This window comes from Octodon degus, unplaced genomic scaffold, assembly GCF_000260255.1.
Source record: "Octodon degus isolate 3935 unplaced genomic scaffold, OctDeg1.0 scaffold00016, whole genome shotgun sequence".
Lineage (NCBI taxonomy): Eukaryota > Metazoa > Chordata > Mammalia > Rodentia > Octodontidae > Octodon > Octodon degus.
The window spans coordinates 5147351-5152742 of record NW_004524592.1 but is presented as its reverse complement, the minus strand read 5'-3'; the positions used below and the strand labels follow the sequence as shown (position 1 = coordinate 5152742).

The 5392-nt window shown below is 37.3% G+C and overlaps 1 protein-coding gene across 4 annotated transcripts in view; it reads right to left on the bottom strand.

Annotated features, from left to right (window-relative positions):
• The window catches only part of Erbb4 (erb-b2 receptor tyrosine kinase 4), a 1229537-nt gene that overhangs the window by 85903 nt on the left and 1138242 nt on the right, over positions 1–5392 (bottom strand). The window lies entirely within an intron of this gene.

The following is a 5392-nucleotide window of genomic DNA, read 5'->3' as shown; positions in this document are numbered from 1 at the left end:
TTGGACTTTGTCAAAAGCCTTTTCTGAATCATTGGAGACGATCATGTGGTTTTTAGTTTTCGCTCTATTGATATAGTGTATTACATTGATAGATTTTCAAATATTGAACCATCCTTGCATCCCTGGGATAAACCCTACCTGGTCATGGTGTATGATCTTCTTGATGATTTGCTGTGTTCTATTTGCTAGTATTTAATTGAGGATTTTGGCATCTATGTTCATGAGGGAGATAGGCCTGTAGTTCTCTAATCCTAGCTTTTTGAGAAATCTTCACACTGGTTTCCATACTGTTTATACCAGCCTGCACTCCTACCAACAGTGGAAAGGATTCCTTTTCCCCCACAGTCCCTCCAGCATTTGTTGATAGCCATGCTTTCTGGAGTGAATTGGAATTTTGGTGTCATTTTAATTTACATTTTTCAAATGACCAATTTATTATTTCTTTATTAACTGTCGTGTGCTTCTTTACTCAAGATGTTAGGTAATGATTTCATCAATTCAATAATAATATTTCAAGAGAAAGGTAGATTAAGTTTTTAATTAAAATAAATATTTTTAGATTGGTCTTATTTAATAAAATTATAATAAAAGAAATACCTTTAAATTTTCAGGACTCTGAAGTCCTCAGCTCATTTTTAATGTACAATGAAAATACTAAAGTGTCAGATAATATTCAGGGCCAAAATAAAGCAGAATTCTAGAGAATTGTTCATGTGAAATTTTTTGGTTATTCAATTCACCCTGTTTATAACTGCACTGTAAGTGATCCTCTTAACATTTTTGTTATACTCCAGAATTACTAAAAAAGAGGCAGAGAGAGGGAAGAAGGGAGGGAGGGAAAGGGGAGAGAGAGAGAGAAAGAAAAATTGAATAGCAGAAGAGTTTTACTAAATAGTACAATGTGTTTTTTCTGCATCTACAAAACATATGCCCAAGTGACATGGTCTAATGTTGTCCTAAATTCACCTGGTGGCACTCAGGTGCTTCGGATCATAACTCCATGTGCATATGTTGTAAATCAACTCTATTATCTTATTCACAGGAATAGAAGAGGGAAGCAGACATGGATCCCAGAACAATAGGTGCCCTCCGTGTTGGATCAGACCCACTAACATTAACAATGTGCTCACAGCAACGGAGCCATCTGTTCACTCGCTACTTAGTAGAGTTGTTCATCTAAGTTAATGTATCAGTACTTTTTATTACACAAAAGCACAGCACTGCTTCAGAGAACTGTCTAGGAAAGAAAATACTAAACTACTAACCTTCTATAGTAGATGTACAAATAGTAAACTACAGTAACTACACAGTCTCACAAGTGAAGAGTTCAATGAAGAATCAACCGCATAAATTCTAATTTTCATTACTGAACCAAGGTCTTCAGTTAAAAATTGCAAATAACTCTCAGTACACATATCAAAACATGTGCTGTGTGAATTTCTCCTCCTTTCCAAGTGACAAAATGCATCCTATTAGTTTTCATTTCTGAAATTAACACTGTGGTGTTGGTATAGAATAAACCTAGCCTTTTCTTTTGGCATTGATATATTTTTATGAAAAATTATGTATTACCTACATATATGGGAGATCTCCCTGGAAGCATATTTGTAAACTGAGAATACTTATGTTGAGAATCTGAATTAGGATCTATTAATTTTTATAAGTTTATGACTAAATGCTTAGAGATATGAAGCGGTAGAATGTTGTAGTTATATTTAAGACATTAAAATATGGAAAAAAATTCAGTTTCTTCCAAATCCATGTATTTTCTCGCTTCATGTGTCATTCTTCTCAGATAACATTTTGAAAGTAGTATTAACAAAATTTGATATCTGATTATACAATGCTTGAAGACCCCCAACATTAAGATAGTAGAGAGGATGTATTTCTATTATTATTATTTTTTTTTGGCTGTTTAAACATTTTATAAGCTGATGAGAGTCAGTGCAGGAAACCAGAATTTTAAAGAGTGTATATGACCAGTGAATGTCAGTCAGGGGTTGTTGCTTTAATTTTTAACTTCACATCTCTGACACTCTGTTTTAATTGGGATCATTGTAATTGATGCTATTTAATGTCTGGAAAGCGACGCCCAGGAGAGCTCCATTAGCCTTCTTGGGATAACAAGTAAAGGTAATAACTTCTCCTATTAAGCAAACAAAGAGCGTGGCCAATGCTCATTTGGCTTGTCAGCCCCTTCCCGCCAGGGTGGCTCTGCCTCCTCGCTGGCTGGCCAGCCAGCGTAGAGGAAGGGTTGTCAATATTGTCTGGCAAGTTTTTAAACCATTTCCTAAATAAAACATTTTTAAAATTCTACAAACCATTCTTCATGCGTAATATCTGTTCTCCTCAACGGAGCTCCTCCTAGGGCTTTTTTATTTATGTCTCTAATAAACTTCATTAACACAGTGGAACAAAAGTGGCTCTGCTCCAGATGGTCATCTATTTCAACAGAAGATGCTCTGACATTGATGCTTACATTTTTGGGGCGTCTATTTCATAATCTACTATCCATCATTGACTGCAAACTGCAGTTCTCTGATGAGCTTACTGTAGTAATTTCCTATTAGCTGATCTGATAAGTTTTGTCCCCAGGAATACAGTGTGCTTGTTATTTGGATGCTATTAAGTAACAAATTACTCATGTGCTGCATTTGCAATGGACAATGCAGTCACAACTGTGCCAGACAGGTCTCTGAGCAGTAGGTGGCAGCCCTGTTCAGCGACCTTTTGTTTTGGCCTCCTTTTGTTTTACCAATTGAAATTGCTTTCTTCACCAGCAGAACCAAAATACAAAAAGCAAAAAGGAAAAACCTTCAGACATCCACATGCTTACCTATAAAGTTCATAGAGATTTTTCATAATACTGGATTACAAGTTGAAAGAACTCCTCAAGAATTATTATCACAGTATTCTCTCTCTGTATATATATTTTTTCTTTTTTTTTTTTTACCATAGCTTATTAGTTAATAGTTACTTAACTTTGCCTTTGCCTTTTTTCTCTTATGAAAACCATTTGAAAAATACAAAATACATGCTTAATATACATGTCAAAGATATGAAAAATACAAAATACTTGCTCAGGTGAAGTGCTCTAAAATTAAGTACTGCATCCTTAGTCATTGAGTTTCAAGATTTTTGTGTCTTCTAAGAATCTTCACAACACATACATAACTAATTTTACCAATGTCACTAACAATAAATTTGTCTTGAATGACTTTTTGAAGTACAGCTAGAAGCTTCAGCCTGTTAGAACATAAAATTTCTGTTCCTTCGAGATCCTGAGTTTAAAACAGAGTAACTTGTTTGTATTACTCAGCTACTCTCTCTCTCTCTCTCTCTCTCTCTCTCTCTCTCTCTCTCTCACACACACACATTTTGCAAGTGTACTTATAGTATAGGTTCATGTAAACAAGTGTTTATAAAGCCACTTATGGTAACTGAGGGAATCTGAGGTCAAACTTTTTATGCAAGTCTAGTATTTTTTCTTAACTGGTTGACCCCGGTAGCCATCTCAAAGGCTGCTGTATTAGTTACTCTTTTCTCATTGCTCGGACAAATGACTGACTCTCAAAATAAAGGAAAGAAAGGTTTATTTAGCTCACAGTTACTACAGGTTTCATAGTTTAAAACGCCTGAATTATATAGCAAGACCTGAGAGCCTTATTTGCTCAGGGGGGACTGTCAGCGTCTCTGTCTTCACCAACCATCTCCTCTGTGCACAGCAGCTTCAATCACAGACACCGCTGCCTTGCACTACAGGATCTAGAGGAGAAGCTGGGGTACTGCCTGTCCAGGATGATGGGCTCCACACCTCTGAAGGACCGCAGACTGGGAGTGGGGTCAGAGCGCACACTGCCTGTTTAAGGGTTGGTGCCTCTCTGGCCCCGCCCCAGTCCTCTGGCCCCGCCCTGGTCCTCTGGCCCCGCCCTGGTCCTCTGGCCCCACCCCTCAAGCCCCTTAGCTGCTTCTCAAACCATGCCTGCCCCATCTTACATGAGGACAATGAGACACAAACCATAACAGTGGTTGTGAGAAATGAGATCCAAGTGTATAAAGCATTTTCTAAAAGAAGCAAAGCTTCTACCATTTGATCTTTTCACTAGGTAGTAATCTAAAGAAACATTGCAATGGTATTATATGATTTCATGCACTTAGCTATAGCACAATGCCGTACAAACTGTAGGCACTCAGTAACTATATATTAAATCAATTAATATAGATCTTTTGAGTTTATAACACGCAGGTCATTGCAGTGAGGAAAATACAGATACCTATTTATTGAATATTCAAAGAGGTCTTCAACATTTCAAGCTCAAATGCAGACAGATTATGTGCATGTATGTATAAGCAATTTCTACAAAAGTATTCCAGTGACTTAGTAAACTCACAAAGGTGATTATTTATATATGATACTTTGCTGTTTTTAAAAGCTCTTATGAATGCACACAGTATCTTATTTAACTTTTGTGATAAGATTCACTTATTGTCATATTCAATTTAAACTTGATCTATCCAAGTTTCTTAGAGTAAATGGTCTGAAATGATTCACTTAAGGGCAACTACTTTACAAATGCAAGTTTCCCCATCAATGCTGTAAATACATTTGTGCTTTCTGGAGTAAATTTCATTACTTCTTTCTCACTCTCCCTTCGACCAGGTATCATATCCGGCCGTCACTGTAGGAACAGGGAGAAGGAATCATTAACATTTATGCAGTGTTCTCATTAATACCTCACTGAGGAGTGGCACAGCTCCACTCACTATCTTGGAGAGGCAGCAATATGTGCCATCGAACTCTTCAGGGCAGAGCTGAGCCTTGAACGTGAGCGGATGGAGCTGGGGCTTTCACTTGAGACAATAACTGTTCTTAAATTCTGCACAGGGAGGTGACAGTCATGAAGGAAGATGCGTGAGTGCGACTGGCTGGACCCACAAGATAAACTTAACATTACATTCCCAAGGACAGTGATATAGATTTTTCTTGCTTATAATTCTCAGGTACAAATGTAACCTGAGAAACATGTTCAAGGATTATTGGGCCTTTACAATTTGGATTTTAATTCTAATCTTCTAAATTTAAGATTCATCAATAGTACCCTGCCTTTCAGGCCACTTCCTGTCCAGGGTGAGCCTCATATTAACCCATTAACTCTCAGCCAGCTAGATTCTACACCAGGTCCCTTTGCATCATCTTTCTCCTAGACTCCTCTGGGGACTGCAATGGGTTTCCTGTGAAGACAACCAGAAAGTTCCTTGTTTCATTCTCTTTATTTTATTCCTTGTTTCCACCTACTCTTTTAGGGACTCTCTGATTACACAAAATTTATAAGATTTTCTCAGCCATGATACATGTGTAACCTTGAGCAGCCTAACATAGGATGAACTTTGA